Source organism: Ursus maritimus, unplaced genomic scaffold (genome assembly GCF_017311325.1).
Source record: "Ursus maritimus isolate PB19 unplaced genomic scaffold, ASM1731132v1 scaffold_31, whole genome shotgun sequence".
Taxonomy (NCBI): Eukaryota; Metazoa; Chordata; class Mammalia; order Carnivora; family Ursidae; genus Ursus; species Ursus maritimus.
Genome location: NW_024425675.1, coordinates 26,690,275 through 26,714,600, shown reverse-complemented (window position 1 = coordinate 26,714,600; position 24,326 = coordinate 26,690,275).

Here is a 24,326-nt window from a genome sequence, read left to right as displayed (position 1 = left end):
ACACATCTCCCCTTACAGCACGGAAGTGCTGATTGGGATCGTGCTAACGGGGAAGACGGGGGGAAGCTGACAACAGCAGGTCGTTTCAAGTCTCACATAGTACCACTGGGCACCCCCTCAGTCTTGCACACCCTAACCCCTGCAGCCAGGTAACCACCCCTCCCTGTCTGCAGTGGGAAACAAGAGCGTTCCTGTCTGAATGAAATGAATGAAACGTGCTCTGCGCTTGGGGACACGAGGCAGACAGGCCGCAGCATCACAGGCTGAAAACAAAGATTTAGTGAAGACTCCACCCGGAGATTTAGGACTCCAGCCTGGGTCACTCGTCTGGCTTCCGGGCACCTGCAGCCAGGTGGAAATGGTCACGGACAGAGAAGCTGGGTGGCTCCAGGGGACACACCTGTCCTGCCTGCTTCCCCCACAGTGTCACGTTCCACCTCAACGAGGGGCTAAAGAAAGAGGAAAGCATGGGATGGAGGAAACAGGACCCCGGGGTGGCAGCACAGGAGAGCCCCAGGGATTCGGCTCTGTGCCAGGCTTTGAAAACAAACCAGAACAGAAGAGCAGGGGGCACAGGAGACACCCCCGGGGAGGAGTGGGGCAGGTGGAGGGGGTGCCAGAAGGGAGCTGACTGAGCATTTGGCAAGGTTATCGGTAGGTATGTGCCAGATGCGTTACAGCGTCTGGAAAGAGTCAGTGATAAAGTACATAAAAAACTCGGCAAATGGAAAAACGAGGCCACAATTCCAAGAACAACAACTAGGAGTGTAAGATAGGAAATGCAATCAAATTATGCCTCTTGACTCATGAGTGAAAATCCTTCCATAGCGTTATTTAGTTGAGTGACACAGCACCGTTTGAAACAGGAGAAGACAGAGGATGAGGAAGGAGGGGCTGGCGATGGTTTAAGACAGCTAAACCCTCAAATCATAAAAAAAAAAAGATGCAACAGATACTATCTAAAATCATAAATTAGGAAATACAGAGGTGAATAGAAAAACGGAAATGTTGGAAGCGGCTTCCTCTAATAGGGGACGGGATGAGGAAGATGAGGGCCACCGTAGAGAGCTGTCTCAGAGCTCTCAGGAGAGAGCTGTCCCCCACCTTTCCTGCACCAGCTGGAAGGCTCAGGGACTCTTCCCCTGTGGGCTCTCTCCAGCTGGGCTCTGCCTGGGGTGGGCACCATGCTCCCAGTAACCCTCAGACCAACCATGGGTGGGAAGAAGGTGGTGAATATTCCAACTCCTTCAGCCCTTGTGGGGGGGGGTCAGCTCTGAGGCATGTCCTCCCCCAATGCCAGAGCTCCCTGGCCTGGGTAAGCCCCAGCTGAGCACAGAATCATCTTGTACATCAACGTTTGTTGAGTGGCTCCCTCCCTCCCCTTCCTCTCCCACCTTCCCACTCCCCCACCAGTGCTCCTGGGGATCCCCTCCAAGGGAACCACCGGCACCCAGCCTTTGTGGCAGGCTCTGCATCCCGTGCACCCTAACACGAGCCACTTTTCAATATAAGCCTTTCAGAACTACAAGTATTCGATTGCATCAACGATGTCCATGTATTACCTGGATAAAAATGAAATTTAGCCTTGAAATTGTATAAGAATGGATGATCTTCTGCAATCATGCCATTCTGTATCTATTATACATTAATTATTCATTGATTCATAACCCACGTGAATTTGCAATAGATTCATTATAACATTACAGGTTCGGTTACTAAGTCAAGTAGCAGAATTTACTACTGGAATTAAAAATAATCTCCTAATACCTATTACTTGGCGGTGCTGCCTTCTGAACAGATATCTGGGAAGGTGGGCTCGCTGCCAGCATGGCGGCTAGAGGTTCTGAGTCAGTCCTCGTAGTGTCGAACAACAGGTTTTCCTGTGATCTCTCTGTGCCCACGTTTGTCCCTCCGTGAGAGCTAATATTTGTTTGCTTATTTGTTTCCCCCCATAGATTTTGCAAAGTGTCAACTAATTTGACAGCATATTGATTTTACTGCTTATAAAGTGTTATTGTTCTGGGAGTTTGACCAAGGGCCGAAGGACCATGAGCTGATTGGGATTTATATGACTCCCAGCTTTCTACGTCATGGTACTGTGGTTAGTTTCTAAAATCCTCTAAGGTTGAGAGTTTGGTATTTTGATATTATTCCTTCAGTTCACAGGAAGACTAATTACTGCATCACCATCTTATCAGCAAAACCCTTACTATTTCCAGCCACGGTCACTGGTCAGTGGGTGGTGCGCAAGCCAACAGCACAGCTCCCAAGACGCAGTGGTTTGTCCGCGGGGGTTGCTCACCCAGGCAGCAGGAGAACTGAGATGCTCTCCAAATCTAGACTCAGCACAAAGACACTTCCTGGTAGTGCCAGGGAGACCTCAGGACATCATCCCCCATTCATTTTACCAATCCTAGCTCACAACCTGGACCTGCCTTGCTAGTGGCTTCACTGCTCAGAACGCAAAGGAAGTCACATCCGCTCACGCATAACCACAGCGCAAGGAATACACCAGACACATCAACCTCTAAGCATCGCATCCGAGAGGCTCTGGACCAGAAGGAACTCAGGTTCATGAAAAACACCAAGAACAAAGAATAGAAAGCACATTCAAAAATAATACTAAATGTAGGGAATAAAATGGACCAGAAAGGAGGCCACTGCTTAAAGAAAATTAATGTAATGTCAACAAGTGGCGAAGAGAAGGAAGAACCACTCAACTCCTGATTTCTTGGTTTTCACATCCGAAAATGGGCAAGCGCTGTTCAAAAGGAAGGGAAGGCCAATAGAGGAGAAGGTATATGTGCTGTGTTCTCAGGGAATTCCCATCACCAAGCACCTACGATGGCGGGCTGAAGCGAGGAAATAAGCAGACGGATTTGGTCTCCGAAGGACGGCACAATTAGAAGGCAACGGGTGGGAGACGGAAGACAGATGGCGGACGAGCCTAGCCCAATGTTGCAAAAAGGAGCAAAGGGGAATTCTGGAAGAAGTGAACTGGTAGGTTTGGTGTGCTCCAGGGGATTTTTGGAACTGAGTTTCCAACAGGTGATTTGCAAGATTACTAATTAATGCAAGTTTGTTAGGAATCCGTCAAGCTGGGGAAATGTCAGAAGCCTGGTACACCTCTATGTCCTCGAGGCATACAGGAATTCTCTTATTATATCTTCGTTAATGAGGTTGAGAAATGGATGGTGGCTGGTAGCAGGACAGACCGACCTGAAGCTGTTGAACAAATGGGCATGCACATGGGGCAAGATTAATCAAAGTTAACCTTTCGAGAGGCAGCTAATGGTGCAGTAAATAATTGTAATTTGGATGCGGGCCTGCAGCTACCAGCCGGCTACAAGTTCCCTCACCTCCCCGCACGTGCCTCAGTTTGCCAATCTGTGCACGAACGCTCATGATCATGCTAACGTCCCAGAGCCGGGACAGGGGGCAGTGCCTGTCGTGGGCTTACGTGGGTCCAGGGCACTCAGGTAAGTGTCCATCAAAGTCATCTCTGTCCCGTGGGTTTGGATCCTCACGGGTTTCGAGAAAACGGGCTCATGCATCTCATCATTTGATCCCCATATCGAGAAGTCATCTATAGTTGAGAACCTCATCCTCAAACAGATCTCCCCTGATGTGACCTCTGTAATACAAAAAATATTCTGTAAATGAACTTCCTCTGCCTCACTTCCTTTGTTCAGTATTTTGAGAGTTTTGTTTTGTTTTGTTTTTTGGTAAATGAGGAATGAATTTGCAACTTAATTATTTCTTGTTGTAAAAAATGCACAACATAAAATCTACCATCTTGACCACTGATAAGCGCATGTGACAGTAATATTAACTATATGCACCTGGTGATGCAACGATCTCCAGAACCCGATCGTCTTGCAAAGCTGAAACTATCTGCCTGTTAAACAACAGCTCACCCAGTTCTCCCCTCCCCCAGCCCCTCACAGCCACCATGTTACCGTCTGTGCCTATGAACTGACTCTTTGAGGTACCTGCTGTGGGTGGAATCACACGGTATTTGTCCTACCGTGACTGGTGTATGTCACTCAGCACTATGTCCCCTGGGGTCCATCCATGTCCCAGCGTGCGGCAGGGTCCCCTTTTTAAGGCGCAGTAATATTCTGTTACGCGCACACACCACATTTGGCTTACCTGCTCATCCCTGGATGTACATTTGGGTTGCAACTTAATTTTTAAGTTTTTATATCTGCTTTCATTTGATTCATAAAACAGGCATGACATCTGTAAGACTGTTTTGCAGTCACATGTGTTGAGCCCGAGACCTTGCGCCCAGCAGACTGGCAAACCAGAGCCACAAGTGTCTGGCAGCAGGACATGAGGGCAAGAGGGACAGTCCAGACAGTCATAAGTGCCCTTAAATTTGCCCCAGTCTTCAAACAGTGATTGGGTCATCATAGCCATGTCCTCAAGTTGTATTCTATAGGCTTCTTTCTTTTCCTTTTTTTTTTTTTTTTGACAGATAGACAGCCAGCGAGAGAGGGATCACAAGCAAGGGGAGTGGGAGAGGAAGAAGCAGGCTCCCAGAGGAGGAGCCTGATGTGGGGCTCGATCCCAGGACCCTGGGATCACGCCCTGAGCTGAAGGCAGATGCTTAAAGACTGAGCCACCCAGGTGCCCCTATTCTAGAGGCTTCTTCTTCTTCTTTTTTTTTTTAGATTTTATTTATTTACTTGACAGAGAGAGAGAGACAGGCGGTAAGAGAGGGAACATAAACAGGGGGAATGGGAGAGGAAGAAGCAGGCTCCCAGCAGAGGAGCCTGATGCGGGGCTCGATCCCAGAACACCAGGATCATACCCTGAGCCAAAGGCTCAATGACTGAGCCTCCCAGGCGCCCCCATTCTATAGGCTTCTTAACACAGAATTTCCCTCTGGGATAATCTCTGGCTTCAGCAGCTCTGCAAATAAGGGAGGAAAACACTCACTGACACTCCCATGACACTAATGTTCTCATTCTGCGCTCGAGAGTCTGAGCTTACGGTTTTCCTTTTGATACACACTGAAGTGGTAGAAGGCTCTGGAATTACTTGAATGGCTTTGCTCTTACAGATCATTACAGAAGAGTGAGGCCACCTTCACCCCCTGCCAGGGTACAAGGAAGGGATTCTTATTTGAGCTGTTAGAGGATGGAGGGAAACCTCACGAGACCCTTCTAGAACTGGAAATTGTGACTTGCCAGGTGCACGTGGAGAGTCTTTTCAATGTCGAACGAGTCCTGTTGAACGGTATTGCTGGCTCCACGTTCTTCTTCCATGCCTGTTGAAGAGCCGTCCAGACGGCGATGATCCACCAAGAGCTTCCCAAATCCAAATGCCAAGGAAACACCCTGGCAGGCCAGTGTTTCCGGGAGGATGCTAGGAGCTGGGCCAATTCTAGACTGTTCCCTATGGTGTTTGTTTACTCCAGGGTAAACCCAAGGTACCCCAAGCTCAGAAGAAAGTACAAAAGTTGGACTCGAATCTGAAGTGAACAGAAACCTAGAGAGAAGTGGTCCAGATCCCTCTCACCAACATGACCAACGTAAAGCCCCGAGGGGGCCATGGGGAAGAGAGGAAGAGGAAAAGCAGGAGGAAACCAATCCAAACTGGGAACCAACCACATGACACGGCCAGGAGTCCGAGCAGCTCTCCTGAGTTTGGAGCCTGTTCTGCCATCCACTGAACTCAAGTTGTCAGGCACGGGGACGCACCCCGTGTGGGTGGGCAAGAATGAAATCGGATCACCACGGGTCCACCTTCTCTAGGGAGAAGCCAAGACAGAGCTGAGTTTCAGAACCTTCTGTGAAGAGTGTGGCTCTCAGGTAGATGACCTGGGCTTGCCTAGCTCCCCAGCTTAGCCTTGTTACTTTGGACAAGTTACTCACCCCCTCTGCCTCCATGCCCTCATCTGCAAAATGGGCATAAGAACCCACACTCAGTTCTTAAACAGTGTCTGAAGCACAATCACTGCTCCAAATGTGTTTGCAAGTACTCTCGGTGAAACTCGTCTTTCCCTCCCTGGGTCTTGCCCATGAGCTCCCTGCAGGTGCCCAAAGCATATGTCCCCTTCCCCCTCCCATCACAACCTGCACTCAGGAGAGAAGCAAGTCGCCAGTCACTTCTATTGAATATGAATTTGTCACATGGGTGGCGTTTGCTTTTCAAAGCGTTATCAATAATTGTGAGATATGACACTATGCCCACGGCCAAAGGACACCAGGAAGCACAAGGGGAACAGCCAAAGGGAAGAGGAGATCACTTCTCAGAGACTCTGAAAACGCTCTCTCTGGACAATGTGGGCAGTTCTCATCTCCTGCGGCCACCGTCTGTGCTGTGCCCACATCCCTGGTCCTTAAACAGCCCTGGGCGCACCTGGGTCGCAAATCAGCAACGGTTGGTGTCTCAGCACCGAAGCCCATGGGGGTGCTGACGCATTGCTCTCTCAGAAACAGTGACAATATTCCATTTACATGAAACCCTGGACTAGCAGAGACGGTTTCTTTCTAACAAACTCTCTCTGATATTGGTTTTTATTCAATGGCTTAATAATTAATCAGGGGAAGGAAAGCTTCATTTAAAGAAGGTGGATGGAAAATCAATGAGTAAATGTGCATGTCTGCTTGAGAGAGTAAAATGGGCCTCGACAGCCCCAGGTACGGGGAGAACTCTGTTGCAGACACGAATCCCTTCAGTGGTTCCCTCCTGTGGCCCCCACCTGTTCCCCGTGTGTCGCAGAGGAGGGGGATATCGCTGTCAAAAATCAAAATGAAAAGACAGTGGTGTTTCTGATGGGCATTAGTGAGTGTCTTTTCAAAAGTAAAAAAGTAGCAATGCCATTTCTCCAACCTCTCCAGTCCTGCATCCTGTAAACCATTAACATAAATGGAAACAGCGAAGCTAAAAGAACATACCCCCTTGGAAAGGTATTTCCAGCCGCTTCTGGGGAGCAGAGTTAGGATGCATCTGACACCACCCTCAAAACACCGACTTTGTTTCAGTGGCCAGCAGGATTTAGTGCCCCTAAGGTGAATGTTGACCTCTTCACTGCCATCAACAATCCCTGCTGTTCTTCTCCCTCCAATAAATCCCCCCATTCACCCCAGCGGGAATTCAGTGCCTGCTAGGACTACACTGGCTAGAAGGGAAAACAAGTCAGTTATGGAGGAGACAACGCGGGAGCTGGTCACTCCACTGTGCACTTTCTAGAAAGGGGGAGCTAGACATCAGGTAAATCCTAGAGAAACATATTCGGTGAGGGCGTACTGCATTCAGCATTGCCCCATATCCTTTTTCGAATCCTTGCTTCTTGTACGTATTGTCCCTTTATCCTGATCCCCTTCCCAACCAAGAAGAACCATCTCTGTTCTAGATCTCTGCTCCACCACCTCATAACTACCGTTCAGTCTGCTGGCTTGGTCTACCAGACAGGATTCAGTTTGCCTGAGTGGCTGCCTGTGGCTTCATGGAGATCTTTTTGACATACCTTACTGCCAAAGGAATGCATTTATAACTGTGGAATTTTGCATAAACAGGCACGTTTGTAAGGAGCTGTCCGGAGAAGAAGCGTACACAGCACTCCTAATTCTATGGATTGAGTTCCAAAGCACCAGATATTTCCTCAAACTCCAGCTCATCCTTTAAACTCTGCTAAAGAGAGAGGAAATTTTGCACTCCTGAATAGTTCCCTAGGATTCCACATGCATCTTCTCTCGAACGCTAAGGGATCCTCCCTCACAGTTGGGTCTTCCTCTTCCATGATCAGAATTAGGGAGCGGGTACAGAGGAGGAGGGCACCATGAGGCAAAGGGCAGTGAGAACCACTCCCCCCCCCCCAGGGGGAATACTGTCTGGGACGCGCCACATACAAAAGACCTATAGAAGTGCTGCGGGATGAAAACAATACACACACAATGGTGGGCTTAGGGACTGTTTACCCTTTCCAGCTGGAGACTGCCTAGTGTTGGTCCAGTGGCCATCTCAATATCCCACGAGGAGGAAAACAGAATTTTCCCAGCCCGTACTCGAGAGTGCTCAAATCCTGGCCCCGAGAATTAACTGAGTGTCTTGAAAGTTTGGCTTGGAAGTGTTTCTCAAATCTGGTTCATTCGAAGGTTGGTTTTCAGTCTGCAAATTTACGCCTGTCTGTTAAAGAACTCCTTCAACCTCATTGTTTTCCCTCAATTATTGCTTTTCTTTATATTGATTTCTCTTCCCTAAACCTACATACACATCATGAAAAATCTGCAGTTCAGTGATTTGCTGAATCACAGATTGCTAGAGAGCGACCACTAGAAATCATCCAGTTTGGTCGTCTCTCAGACGAAACTCGAGTCTCCACAGCTGATGGGTACGAACGCATTCGTGTTCGAGTAACGACACCTTCAGCTCGACAGGAAGGACTTGAGTCACAAAATGGAGGGATTTCAACAGATCACCTCCCAGAGCCACATTCTAAAATGCTTAAAGCTGGCAAGTAGGGATGAAAGACGAATCAATTCTTAAATTCGGTGTTTAATTTGATGTTTCCGCCAACTATCTTTGCACACTGCATTTTTCCTCTTCTCTCTGTGCACGTTTCCCTCCACCCTTGACAAAAAAAAAAAAATCCGTTTTTGGGTAAAAGCGTCAAATAAGTGATTTTAGAATGCCAAACATACTGATCTAGGATATACTCATTTCATGGTGCTTTAAAAGGAAATGTGTAGTTGATTATAAATCTGTCCTGGTTGGGGAGTCCCCGGGAGGAAGGAAACACATCCGTCTCTGCCCAGTTTCCCAGCATCTCGGCATGGTGCTGGAAGCTTCCATCATTTATACGTGTATTTAAAAATACGGTTCATTAGCTTCAGATATGTCAGGTAAAGGAAATCTCTAACTTAGTTTTGAATCCAATTATAAAATGCCACAAAACATCCCAGTCACTGCAGAGCATAAGAACTCTGGATTTGCGTCCATTGTCATACAGACGACGCATAGCAAATGTGTGTTGTTTCTCCAATCACCCACCACGATTTCAAGACGGAGCTGGAAAACAGATTGTTTTTTTAACCTACAAAGTTACTAAGAAATACAAAGACATCGGCAAAATAGAGTAGCGGGCTGGCTTTCTTTGAAAACCTGACAAAATGCATTTATCAGGCTCATCTTGATGCCTTCAACAGATTCTCAGTCTGATAAACAGACAGGGGAGAACATCAATTCATCCTTTTATTTTTCAACTGTGCTTTCTGGGTAAATGACCGTCCATCACAGAGAGCCGAGAAGTGCCGCTTTGATTGTGTTCACGTTTGATTAAGGAACTGTGCCGGGCAGACCGAAACACACCAAACTGTTAATTGCTTTTTAAAGGAGAATTATGACACTTTTAACAAGCTACATATCTTACTAAGCATGGTGAAGGTAGATGCTCTCATTCTGCTGAACGGTCTTATTTTGAGATTTGGGTCCCTAATTGCTTATAAACCATACTGTTTATTAACTCTGGCATGGTTGTTCATATTGGGAGCCTATGGCTTAATGCCTATAAAAAGCAGCATAAATGAGCTACTCTGTACCTGGGGTGTCTCCCTTCCCAAAACACACACACACACGCACGCACGCATGCACACTCACACACGCACGCACGCACACACACACACACACACACAGGCGCGAGCTCACAGAGCCACACTTAAGTTCATCAGCTGAGAGAAGCAGAAGTATGGGCAGAATTATGCAGACGTAAAGCTTAAGTAGCACGTTGCCTGGTAACCAGAAAGCCCTCTGTTGATTCACCAGGGTGTCGACCATACATTTTCCTCTGTACATTACCTACAATGAAAAGGTCGGTGACCCAATGAAATATCAGATTAAGTCAAACTATTAACTGGACAAATGCATTTAAAGTGCTCTTGTACCCTGGTTCCATGTGATTAGTATACATTATGTTCTGCCAAGGCAAGCATGAATCATTAATACATTCAGAGTCGGCTGCTCTCGGCAATGAAACATAATAACTCCGTGCTGAGTAATGCAGTGTGCTGTGTTTATAAGATGTGGAGCCTTCAGCCAGTGTGATCTACAGTGTTGTTATTTTGTGCTGAGGACACAGGCTCCTCTTTTTTTTCTTTAGTAAATAGCATTTGTCACTCCCTTAAAAAGACAGGGGAAAAAAAAAAAACCTTTCCCTGGAAAAACTGGTTACTGGCATGTTACTGCGTCTGCATGGGGGAGGGGACAGAAACTTGGCCCCTAAATAGATGCATTGTTTTTCTACGCACTCAGGGAAGTTTTTTTTTTTCACCTCCTGCAGTTTAAAGTCAGTCTAGCAGAGCCCCCAGCTGAATCTGGAGAGTTGAAATTAAACAAAAACCAACAATCTCAAGGCAGAACTCCAGTGATTTCATCTGAATTGCGACCTCTCCTCGTTCTGCGCTTTTCTGTGGCTGTGGCTTGGCGGCCGGCGGGATTTGCAGGAGGACGCATAAACTGGGAACGTGCCCAGCTCCGTTTTCTCCCCGTACTGAGAACCAGAAATCCAGGGTTCATGAGCTCAGCCGTTCCTGGCTTTGACCTCTGCTTGTATGAGGTCAGATGTGTCTTAGTTAAGCTCAGAGGGACAGATGTGACTGTTCGGTGGGACCTGGGTTCCATGACTGCCTCTGCCCCTAACAAGCCCCCTGAATCCATAGGAAAGCATTTTGTGGTGGGAAGGAGAAGGGGAGAAAGGGCCTTCCATGGAGTGGATTCCCACCACCCGTGGTGACCCAGCTACCCTTCGATGATATCTAAGTGATACCAGCTGGAGGAGCCACTAAAGGAGGTATAAACATGTGATCCCGCATCTCCCAAACTCTAAACTTCTGGCTTTGCAAATGTGACACACCTCCAGTGTTCAGCTCGCTCGGAAGTTTCAAAATCTGTGTTCATCTCTCTGAAACCTACCTTCATTTGGAAGACTGTGGCAGCCATAGGCATTCACATTCTAGAAATTGCAGAGCCTCTCACCCTCTGCCTGTGCTACTCCGTTATGGGATTCTCGTCTCCTTTCAAAAATGTCCCCAAACCGTGTGACTTTCTGGGTCAGTGAGCATCAGCTCCGCTGTTACGGGCTGAATTGTGTCCCCTCCCACATTCCGTAATCGAAGGCCTAACCCCTGTGCCTCAGGAGATGACAGTATTTGGAGAAAGTGTCTTGAAAGTGGTAATTAAGTTAAAATGAGGACAAGGGGTGGGCCCTTATCCAGTGTGACTGGCGTCCTGATGAGAAGAGGAGGGTAGGACACAGACGCATAGAGAGGGAAGGCCACATGGAGATGGCCATGTACAAGCCAAGGGCTTCAGAAGAATGCAACCCTTTGGAAACCTTAATCTCAGACTTCCAGCTTCCAGACTGGGAGATGAGAAACGTCTGTTGTTGACGCCTCCCCGTCTGTGGTCCTGAACGGCAGCCCAAGCTAACTAATGCGTTCATGCGTACAACAGTATCAGGTCGCAGAGAGAGAAAAATAACATTAAATCAGGTGTTGGCCTAAACCTGACCGTGCTTCGGGGAGAATGTCACCCATGCACAAAGATCTGTGCTTGTAGGATTAGTGTCGAGACTAAGCTAATGGTCTTTGGTTTCTATCTTAGCCGGTACGTGATAGAAGTAAGGAGCTGGCCACGCCGTTTTGTCTTATATCCCTGTGTGGACATCCAGCCCCCCCCACCCCGGTTGGAGGGAACACTGGTTTGTCAGTCCAGGGCATAAGCATACAAACGTGGGATTCATTCTGCACTGAGACTGCCACAGGAAGGGACGGGGCTGAGCCTGGGAGAAAGAACTGGCGTCATCCGGCTAGAGGGCGTACCAACGACAGGAAGAGTCACCCCCCGCAAACCCTCCATTCCACCACGTCCCCACCTGCTAGGGGCCCCAGTAACTCTCTCCTTATGCTAACACATAGAAGAGAGGTCATAAAACAATGCCGCGTATTTATTAGGGCAAAGATGAGGAGGAGGCTGATGCATGTACCGAGGAAGAGCCATTAGCAGGATGATGAATTAAAGTTCTGTCTGCATTTCTACTGTGCTGGATCCTCGCTTGTTAGCTTAAGTAATCCCCATGCTTTGATTACAGCTGTCAGAGTATAAAAACATCCTCTGAGCCCCAAGGTGTAAGGTCCAAATGTGCTTACGGACACGCAAGAACCCTACCATTCACCGAAGGGCAGACGCCTCCGAAGGAGTGAAGGAGTCGGGAGTTTACGGGGGTCATTCCAGCAGTCACGAAAGGTTCGAATATACACACAGGTCCCTTTCTCTTCTCTCCTCACGCAGATCTGCTCCCCTCCTTTGAGTCCATAAGATAAAAGGATTTCCTCCGGGGAGCTTCCCTCTGGCAGATTTGAAAGTCCAAACAGAAGGACAGAGGGTTGAGTTAAGGAGAAATGACCACGATGACAAGCAGGACAGGTCTAGTGACGGTAAATTTCAGTGTCAACTCCACTGGGTCCCAGGCGTGCAGGTAAACCTTATCAGGGGTGTGTCCTGATGAGACTCGCATTTGGATCAGGGGACTCAGCAGGACTGCTCTCTCCGGAGAGGGGGGCACCCCCCCATCTGAGGACGGCGTGAACAGAACATCAGAGAAAGGAGGAATGCGTCCCTTTTTGTCCTCCGTGGCCGTTTGAGTTAGAGCACCCCACGTCACGTTCTCCGCGCTGGGAGAGGGATCCTTGGGCTCAGGCCGAGTTACGCCACTGCCTTTCCTGGCTCGCCAGCTTGCAGACAGCGGGACTTCTCACCGTGCACTACTCTGTGAACCAAGTCCTCCTAATAAATTCCTCATAGCAGCCCAGATAGCTAACCCCAGATGAGCCTGGGGGCTCGCGGGCATCTTCGGGTCACTGAACCAAGCTGGGGAAAGGCCGTGTGAAATTCATGTCCTCTTACAAAGTAAATACCCTGGTTGTTCAAGCCACTTTCAGAAGCCACCACTGAAAACATCCTAACACACGCATATAACACGTATGTGGCTTTTGCAAGACTCAGGGCTATAGCCAGGAGTAAATTGTGCAGCGGTTCCACTAATTAGGGTTGGGAATTACGGAAGCACTGGAGCTGAATGACCATCGGTTCGTTTTATACGGAGAATGCTGAGGGTGGGGGGATACGTGACTTACTAATTCTAGTGCTTGCACCCTCTGTCGCTCCCCCAGGCCCTGGGGAGGTTGAGGGTGTGAAGTCACCCTGTGAGCTGTCGCTGCTACCCCAGGCAGACTGCGGCTGCCGAGCCACTCGAGGTGGGACAGATCCCCATGATTTGCTAAATGTCACTGGGCAGGATGCCACTGGGACCATTCGGAGACGTTCTTTCCTTCCTCCCCGCACCCCTGCGTGCGTGCACGTGCGCACGCGCACACAGGCATTTCCTAGAAACATCTACATCTATAATTCAGGTCATCCTTCAAACTCTTGAGGGAATTGGGGAAATAAGAAAAATAATACCATTGTCCTTTTGTGCTGGCCTGTCCACAACGTACATATGAAAAGTTATTTAGCTTACTTCTCTGCTACGGGAGCTGAAAGGAGTCATGGGCTGGGAACCACAGGAATAATTCGAGTCATCGCAATATTGATGCAATCCTTAGAAGTTGCAAAAAACATATATAGACATTTTTTTTTTAATTGTCTACTCGGAACTCTCCTGTAATGCAAGCAGGAAATAGGACTTTTGCCAGCGTAGAGATTAAAACCCCGGGGCTCAAGCCGCTAAGCACCCAGCTGCTCTGAGGGCAAGGCCTGTCTTCAGTTTACGCGGTGGCTGCCTCTCCGCTCCCTAACAAGCACAGGGCCGCTTTATTTTAGAAAGGGCCTGAGGACACTCCTTTGCTGGAACCCCAAAACGCTGGAAACAATTTCAGCCTCCTCCCTGGAGGCCAGTCAAGGGAAACTGGAGCCCCTTCCAGGCACTGCTGCTTCGGCTCCGGCTACCGTCAAGGGTGGGCAAGAGGCTGGCTGGGAGTCAGTATCATTTGTCTCCCTTTCTCCTAAGTGCTCCTTATAAACAATACAAATCAATGTTCTACTCCGTAAGCTCGACGCCTGTAAAGTGGCTTGTTATTATGGAAATGCTTCATGCGTTCCAATCAGCAACGTCAAAACATGAGAGATGAGGCTCCCGAGAAGGGATCTTGGACACAGGAAGATGGAATGAATTCTTTAGCAAAGGAATGTTGTTATTAGCCTGGTTTAATTTGTTTATTGGGCAGAAGGCATAAGGCACAAGAGAAATGTTTATTGTCGGGAACAATAACAGTAATGGGCACGTTTCTGCCCCTCGGGCCCGGAGTCTGCCCTGAAACCTGCTTCTCCTCGGCTTCGCTACACATGCGTTGAAGACGCCGGCGGCCGCATACCGTTTCCCGGAGCATCCACTATAATCAAGGCGCTCTGCTCGGCGCCGGAGGCCTTTACTGAGCGTCTCCTGTGCCTGAATCCACACTGTCATGATCTCTAACTCCTCGAGAATCTCTCGAAGCAACCACTATTAACTGCATTTGCAGACATTTTGGAAAAGAAACTGAACAGTCAGGAGCCTTGACCGTGGTGCAGAGTCCGCTCTCTCGGCCCCTTGCCTTAGACAGCGTGTCTGGCCATCGAGAGCTTGCCTTTTAGATGCCCATGCCTCAAAAGGCACAGGAGTATCAACTTATAAAACTGGGAGACTAGACTTGGCATTGTAACAATACCAACGGAACAGCACGACACTAGGACGTTGAATCGCATACTAATCTGTTGCTTTCTTGAACAGGGCCTTATTTTTAAAACACCTCTTGGAAATCACTTCCCACTCGGACGAAGTGGAAGCTCACTGTGGGCGAGGAGGCCGGCGCTTGCTTCCCTTGGGAATTCCCAGAGCGGATGGCTCTTCACGGATGATGAACTCTCAGTCTGTATTTGGGACTTGCCTTTGTCCATGGGGCTGCTTATAAACCACAGACATTCATTTCTCACAGTTCTGAAGGCTGGAAGTCCAAGACCATGGGCAGATGTGGTGTCTGGTGAGAGCCTATTTCCTAGATGGTGCCTTGTCACTGTGTCCTCACATGTGAAGAAAGGGGCAAAGGGGCTTCCTGGGGCCTCCTTTATGAGGGCGCTAATCCCATCATGCAGGCTCTACCTTCAGGACCTAGCAACCTCTCAAAGGCCCCACCTCCTAACACCTGGGGATTAGGCTTTAAGATATGAATCTGGGGGGCATGGTGCCTGGGTGGCTCAGTCTGTTAAGAGTCTGCCTTTGGCTCCAGTCATGATCTCAGGGTCCCGGGATCAAGCCCCACATCAGGCTCCTTGCTCAGCAGGGAGCCTGCTTCTCCCTCTCCCTCTGCCTCACCCCCTGCTTGTGCTTGCTCTCTCTCAAATAAGTAAATAAAATCTTTCAAAAATTCCATTGTATATATGGAATATTACTCACCTATCAAAAAGAACGATTTCTCAACATTTGCTGCAACATGGACGGCACTGGAGGAGATAATGCTAAGTGAAGTAAGTCAAGCAGAGAAAGACAATTATCATATGGTTTCCCTCATCTATGGAACATAAGAACTAGGAAAATAGGTAGGAGAAGAAAGGGATAAAGAAAGGGGGGTAATCAGAAGGGGGAATGAAGCATGAGAGACTATGGACTCTGAGAAACAAACTGAGGGCTTCAGAGGGGAGGGGGGTGGGGGAATGGGACTGTGTCCATGCTCATACTCTGCAGTGGACGTGAAATCCACCATGGAATCTGTGGTCACTGCTCCATTCCCAGGACCCAGCATGCTGGAAGAAGTTGACTAACTGGCTGATCCTAAGGAAACCCAGTAGATGTCTACAGTTCTAAACGAGGGCTCCTTTGGAGATTCAATAGAAACATCTCTGCAGGGGGCATCGGATGATCCGAGTTCTGCCTCTCTGTGACCCTTTAGGGAAGATGCAATTCTGTCCTGTCTCACGTTCCTCACTTGAAAAATAAAGGAGTTAAACCAGGACGACACCTCTCTCCGCCCTGCCCTGGAAGTCACAGGTCTCTGATGATTGGCGAGCTTCTGCAGTCCACTGTGCAATCCTTGCAAAACTACTCATTTCCCCTTAATGAGTCCAAAGCAACTCCATGTGATGTAAGGGCCAGATTGCAGACAAGCCTCCAGACAATGGGGCGGAGATGCAGGAAAGCAAGGGTGATTTAGATGTCCCCACAGGAAAACCCAAACCTGAGCACGCAAAGTGGCTGGGGTCATCTGTGGGCAGTAAGGCATTGAAGTGAAGGTGATTTCCCATCTTCCCAAAAAGGAGATGAGGGGATGTGGGAACCCCACTGAAGATGCCTCAATGAACCCCATTCCTCAAAGTAGGATTTCTCAAACTATCCTTTCAGACACAAATACAGATGATATGATTTTGGCCTAGGTACTTGGCTTGTTTGCTTTTCAGGAAGTTCCCCCCACCCTGTAGAGACAGGATCTACACTCACTATCAGTCCTCCCTAAACTAACACACAGTCACACGCACACTGATGTGGCACGTAGACTTGCCAAACTTATTTTTGTCTTTGATGGGAAAATAAGTCGTAAACATTTTCACTGTTTTGCCCGCAAAACCTAGTTTCACAGGCCTTAACCAACAGGATCACGTCTACACTGGAATGAGGACAGCAGCTTAGGCCCACTGAGAAGGGATGAGCTTTATCTCCGCCTTGTCAAGCACTGAGGAAATGAAGGGAGGCCCACAGTCCGTAAGCGGCAAATGGAAATATCCTGCCGCATCTTGTGCTTTGCTAAACCCCACCACGTACTGAAATGGTGCATGGTCATAAAATCTTCCCAAGAATGCGTGCAATGTTTGCCAAAATGTCAAAGATGGAGCTATATGATTGTAAATTCCAAGCTAAATACAAAAAGCAAGGGTTTTTAAGAGAAACACACACACACACAAGAAATTAGAACAAAATGGCATCTGGTATGAGCGAAAATGTGAAGCGGTCATATTTAAAAACAAAACAAAACAAGAAACTTGCTTCTTTTAAATTCCATCTCTCCCTCCACCTGACTTCCCAGACGAGGCTTCCCAGTATTTCAGGGCTGCCCATGACACCTTCCCACTCAGTTTGCTCCCCACCACCCTGGGAAGGGCTTAAAGTTTTCCAAATTCTGTGAGTTTTTTCTTTTTTTTCCTTTTCTTTTTCCTTCCTTCCTTCCTTCCTTCCTTCCTTCCTTCCTTCCTTCCTTCCATCCTCCCTCCGTCCCTTCCTTCCTTTCCTTTCTTTCTCCCTTCTTTCCCTCCCTATTTCAGCTGTTATCCCACCCACCTCCCCTCTAGCAACCACCACTTTGTTCTCTGCATTTAAGAGTCTATTTGTTTTTTGTGAATTTTTTTGATATACATCTTCACATACTCGTCTAATTTTTTTCTGGGGTTAAATTCCTACCTTCCTACATTCCTGGGTCAAGGGCCTGCATGTTTTAAATTTTGTAGGATATTGTTCACAGACCTCCACACCGACTTATGCTCTCGCCCACACACAGTACAGGAAAGAACCGAGCTCCCTCCTGCCCAGCAGGTCTGGGGGGAGCACAGTGAAGAAGGAAATCTTATAAGAAGTAGATTTTCATCCTTTGTCCAACTTATGCTTTTTGACTGTCCTTGACATAACCAAAATAAAACAGAAACAAACATATTCTATAGAGTTTTAAAATCCCTTGAAACCTTGGAAATTACAAATTATGGTGATAATTAAAGCTGTTACTCCTTTTGCATAGAAATCTCCAGGGCTGAGAGAAGATGCAGAAACAGCCAAACAGAAGAGGATTTTTAAAAAAGCATCCCACATGTAGGAAGTGGCTTGTCAAGTTACCCACTGCTTCTAGAACATGCTGGCTGGTCAGCTATCAGCTGTCCTCACCCCCTAGCCTTCGCTGCCATGGGAGGTTTCCAGAGGACTGGCGCATTAGTATTATTATTTATTTCCACAGTTCACTAAACTGAACAGTAAATCCTCATAATTTAAAATGCAAGAGACTCAGAACAAAATGTGCTTTGACGTAAACGTGCCTTGAGTTCATACTAACCAGAGGTTGTATTAAAAACCATAGGGCACCCAGTTGACCCAAGAAAGACAGCTGCTAGGAACAGTGAGTACCATGATGATCAATGGTATTTGCCTTTTCAAGGTATTTTTTGAGTCACCTACGTTGATGAGGATGATGATTTTAAAAGGATTCTATAGCTGCCAAGGAAATGCACACAGAGCAATATTACGAAGGGACCTGCAGATTACTAGGCTGAAGACGATCATTCAGCCTGAGCTGAATAAGCAACAAGCACCCTGCCCGGCGCTGGCCACGCTGCTGATCGTGGGCAGATCCTCTACCAGGATGAAGGGCTGCTGTGCAAGGAGAAAAGGCAAATTCTTTGTATCTGGGCTTTGCTAGCAAGTACTACCATCTGGACTTGGCAAAATGCCTGTAGGGCACCTTGTATCAGGCCAGCATCTCACGGATAGTTCAGTCTCTGAATTTGGGGCCGGTGACTATTTCAGTGTAAAAGTAACCATCTTCATGGAAACTGTGTTTCAGCTTAAAAGTGACCTCACTACCATCCCAGAGTCCTTCTAACGGGGTGCGTCCACCTTTGTCTTTCTCTCTCCTAGAGAACACAGGCTCTCTGTTAGCGATCACCGAGTGAATGAACAGTGGCGTGTTGTGTTAGGGAGTCTGTGAGAAGTTCTGCACCTTCTACTCTTCAGGGTTCCTCTGAATGTGTCTGGGTGGGTTTTTCCCAGCAGATCTTTGCTGTTACTCTTTGGACAAAGACCTGGCTCATAAAGCCTATAGTACCAGTCAAAGATCACCACAATTCTTGGTGTGATAACTTTAAAACTGCTTAGTTTCTAGAAGAGTCTGTTTCCTAATCCAGCAATAAACAAGGAAATGAAGAAGAGCATCTTCTGACTGATATGATATCTGTCGTTCAATATCGGAAAAGGTGTCTCGGTGAGGAGGAAGTAAGTTTGTGGAGGTTAGAAAGGTAAAACGATAGCCCATAGACTGGAGTGACAGGAAGGCTGTTTTGGGCTCAGTGTGAGCATTAGGACTGCCCATTAGTCAGGGTTCTCCAGGGATACAGAACCAACTGGAGATAGACACATATTGGTATAAGAAGAGATTTATTCCAGGAATTGGCTCACGAAGTTATGGAGGCTGAGAGATCCTACAACCTGCTGTCTACAATCTGGAGAACAAGGTTAAGTCCTGGAGTTGGAAGGCCCCAGAGCCAGGCACTCCAAAGAGTCTGAGAGCAGGAGAAGATGGACGTCCCAGCCCTATAAGACAGAGAGAATTCACTGTTCCTCTACCTTTTTGAGGTATTCGGGCCCTCAAGGAATTGGATGATACATACCCACCCTAGTGGTGGTGGACTTTTTTACTTAGTCTACCAATTCAAATGCTAATCTTTTCCAGAAATAATGTATAATCAGCTCTAGGGGCATCCCTGACCCCAGTCAAGTTGACACAGAAACTTAACCATTGCAGGCTGCATGTTGGTATCCCCCCAAAGTTCACATGTTGAAACCCCAATCTCCAAAGTGATGGTATTAGGAACTGGGGCCTTTGGGAGGTGATGAGGTGACGAGGGTGGAGCCTTCATGATGGGATAGGGTCCTTACAAGAGACTCAAGACAGCATGCTTCTTGCTCTGCTCTCTGCCATCTGAGAACACAACACAAAGACAGCCTTCCATCTGCAAACCACGAAGAGTGTTCACCAAGAGCCCGACCAAGCTGGCGCTCCGGTCTCAGATGTCTAGCCTCCAGTGCTGTGAGAAAGCAATGTTTGCTGTTTAAGCCACCTGGTCTATGGTATTTTTTACAGCAGCTGGAGCTGACACAGTGAATAAGGTTTTCATAGCAATTAGAACTGGAAGAGTAAACGCTCTGTCAAAGAAAGTAATCAATAAAGTTAGGATAATGCTATTGCTTTCACAAATAACCCCTCAAATTTCAATGGCTTCACACATACAAAGTATCTTTCTTGCTCACAAAATGGCCTGATGCTGGTGTTCCTGGCCAGCTAGTCCTTTCTTCCATGTCACGACTCAGGATCTCAGGCTCTCGCGTCTTGCTGCACTGGCCACCAGTGCTTTGGAGTCCTTTGCTTCCATCCAGTGGAGAGGAAGCCAAAAGTGGAGGAAAGCAAATATTTTTTAAAGATCCTGGCCCACATTAGTTCTGCACACATCCCCTAGCAGGAAATAATGACATGACCATGTGTGGATGCAAGCTGACCACATGGGAAACACAGGGGCCTCCCAGCCTCCTGCCAAGGCCATCTCTTTAAGGAAGAGGCAAACGCCCCACCATCTCTGGCTCCTCTGAGATGCCAGACGTCATTTCCACATTGAGTAGTAAGGCAGGCTACTTGAACTCTATATTCCCTTCCAACGTTGAGATTTACTGTCTCTAATTAGACAGATAGATAATTCTGCGCTAAATGAAAACACTGTTTTTCTCTACCACAGACCACTTTCTGATGCCAAATGTGTGTCTTTTTATCCCAAACATACCAATTCTCCAACTCTCCAGACACCAACTGGGTGTCCCACCATTCAATTCTGACACCATCTACCTGGAGTTAGTGCAGGGGTTAAGCGCTCAGTCCCATAAGACCACACTCCACTTCTGAAGCCACTTGTAAGTCCTGCCCTCCTGTACTTAGGATTGAATAAATCAGGGGCTCCTAAGACCCCCTCCTTCTGTTTGATCATTTGCTAGAAGGGCTCGCCAAACTCAAGGAAACACATCTATTGTTTTTTTTGTAAAGGATACAACTCAGCAACATCCAGATGGAAGAGACGTGCAGGGAAGGTACAAGGGAGGGGTGTGGAGCTCCCATGCTCTCTCCAGGTGTGCCACCATCCCAGCACCTCCATCTGTTCACCCACCTGGAAGCTCTCAGATCCCACAGTTTATGGATTTTTATGAAGGCTTCATTCCATAGGCATGACTGATTATTAACTCAATCACCAGCCCCTCTCCTCTCCCTGGAGGATGGAGGTGGGTCTGGAAGTTGCAAGCTTCTAATCATGGCTCGGTCTTTCTGGTGACCTACCCCTATTCTGACACTATCCAGGAGCCTGCCAAGAATCATCTCAGAACAAAAGATTCCCATCACCCAGGAAATCACAAGGGATTTAGGAGCTCTATTTCAGGAACCAGGGGGCAGGGACCAAATATATATTTCTTATTATGTCACAAGTACTTACTCTATCCATGGCTCATTGTATCAAGGAAAACAAAATAAACCAAATATACATAGCAACTACCACCTAGAAGCTTACATTCTAGAAAAGAAAGCAAGAAAATACAAACAATGATAGTACACAGCACAATGCAATCTAAGAGGTATAAATGCTATGCGAATTTGGGGGAAGAATGGGGTCCTTTGAAAACTTGTCACTGGAGCAAATGGTTTCAGGGATGGGCATTGAAAGAAGGGTGGGATTTCAACATGTGGAGGGGAGGGGAGGGTCTACAGGGCACAATAACCAGCGTGCAGAAGGCACAAAAGATTATTGGAATTGCATTTGCTATTACTTCATTTTTATGAGGCTATATTAATGTATTTTCTTATGAGTAAATGACTCAATCAATGTTAGCATAGACAACACCCAAAAAATGGTGGCTACTAGTAGCTGTAGGAGCAGAAACACTTAAAGTAAAGACTACTGTGGATTTGCTTGTTTATTTCACAGTGTGATCATAATCAGAGGCCCTCAAGCTCTCTTAAATCTCCTTGATATTTGAGGAGACCACATGCAAAGATTAACCACTGACTCATCGTTTATATCTGTTAACAAAGAAAAGCAAGAAGCAAATTTTCCCCAAAATAATATACACAGGGTCACTGCCTTAACCTGAATTACTGGAAGAATCCCCCCAATTTGGGAGTTTAGTTTTGTTTACTGGAGACTAGACACCAATGTTCTAGCATAAATCATTTCACCTTCATCTACCTTGTTCATCCCCTTGATGAATGAAAATAATATCCAACAGCATCCATGACAGAATGAGATAATGTCTGCAAAGTGTATTGCGCTCCTTGCCGGAGCCAGCCCACCCCCGTGCCCCCAGACGATTACAAACAAATATTTCAATCCTGTCTGAGTTCACTGGTGTGGGTTCTACCTGAGAGGAAGCGTCTCAGGGATTTTCTTACTTACTCTGCCTGGTATCAGTCCAAGGCTTCCACACTGTCCTTCATAAATGGATTCACCCTATAAAATGGTGGGAATCTCTGAGTCCTTAGCTCTTTTTGGTCTTCCTGCAATAGCTCAGGGGCTTAAATCATTAGCTGACCTTGACAATTAAGGATGAGCAACTAGTTTTAAAGCCTTAAAAAAATCTACCCTAGAAGATGCCGCTAGGAGTTAGAATTAAATGCTCATTCTCAGGCAAAACCAGTAATTTTCACTATCTTGCAAGAACTAACAAGCGATCAACCAGGTAGAGTCAAAACATCATTTGCAAACACATTTTAATTCAATGAGGCTGGATGGGTATTTTTGAGTTGAACAGGACCTCAACATTTCTACAACCTAAATGTTTCCGTGAATGCTGCCTTTCCGATTTTTAAGAAAAAAACCCCCAAAATCCATGGAATACGGGTCTCACTTTCTGTTTGCAACCCCTGACTATTTGAAATATAGAATGAACTAAAAAGATATGAGGACTAAAGAATGAAAGAGAAAAGTATCAGGAAGGAGAACTAGATTGTGTTTCGTAATTAAGTAAATGAAAATAGTAAGTCAGTTGGGGGACCCAAGGTCAAAATTAGGAGGTTGAGATACTCTCTGAAGAATTACTAATAGAGAGTGTGTGATCACAGCAGCTACTCCATAATTCTGTTCGGGAGATGAAGTGAGAGATTGTGTGTGAAGCTCTTTGTGCAGGACACAGGAAGACCTCAGCAAATGCCAGCGTTTATTAATACTGCCAAGATCCCGGGAAAAGTGCTGACTCTTATTTTTCTTTTACCCATGAAACCTCACAGGTGTGCGATATAGGAGAAGTGAGGCAGGCCGGGCAGGTCATATTGGAAAAATTAACCATATACATCCATATATCCGTAGACGTATATATGCCCATACGCATACACATTTGTGTCTGTGTGTCTGTTCAAAATGAAAATAAATGGGTCACAAGATGCCTATGAAACCTAATTTAGCCACTTGTTTGCAAAAATATTGCATGACTGATGTCAGACCTCTTCCAGTCCAGGCCAATGATAGGTTGCAAAATTGCAATTCATTCCCCCTCTACGTGAATTCCCTTTGGATTTCCAACTACTTAAAATGATCTTTCATTCCCAATTCCCAAACTACATGTTGATGCCACCCAGCTGTTTACTTGTATACCACGTCTGGTCACATGACGTGGTTCACAGTGTCATCGGTCCCAGTGACCATGAGCATGGAGGCTAGTCCATAAATGGGTCTTCTGTAGGGATGACAGTTGAGGACAGGGGGGTGTTGGGGAGGTTTCCGCAGGCTCTAAAGAGAGGAACAGAGGAGGGGAAAGTGCAGTCATCTGCCTATTGATTTGTCATAGATAAAGCCTTCTGTAGTTATAATAAGACAGTAAATGTAGATTCTTAATGGAAACCCCAGAATAGATTATTATGTGCATTTCCTGGAAGCTACACAGCTAAGAGCCCATATGGCTTCTACTTGGAAGACCAGGGGTCCTTTCTGTTTCTGTCTGCGTTAGAAAGGGTAGCTTGGGATTTTCCAAACCCAATACACACCAAGATCTTCTTACCAACGACATTTCCCAGTTTTCATGGGCAGCCCCCGTGTTCCAGGAACTCTCCATGCAGCCAAATACTGGTACTTATTCACCCCCCGCCCCCCATGGAAGATCAGACCTAATGTGAATTTTGGAAAGAAACAGACTGACCAAAGTAAAAAAACCAAGTGAACAAAAACATCCTTCCAACATTCCGTGTACCTGGGATGGTGAATTTTAAGTCAGCTTGGCGGGGCCACAATGCTGAGATATTTGGCAAAACATTACCTTAGACATCTCTGTGAGTGTGTTTTTGGAAAAGATTTACGTTAAAATTGGTGGACTCTTGAGTAAAGCAGATGGCCTGCCCTAAGGTGGGTGGGCCTCATCTAATCCGTTGAAGGCCCAACTAGAACAAAGACAGACCTTCCCTGAGCAAAAAGGAATTCTCCAGCTCAAGGCCTTTGGGCTTCATCTACAGCAACGGCTCTTCCTGGTTCCCCAGCAGAGGGCCTTGGGGCTCAGACTACAACTCCTTCCTGGC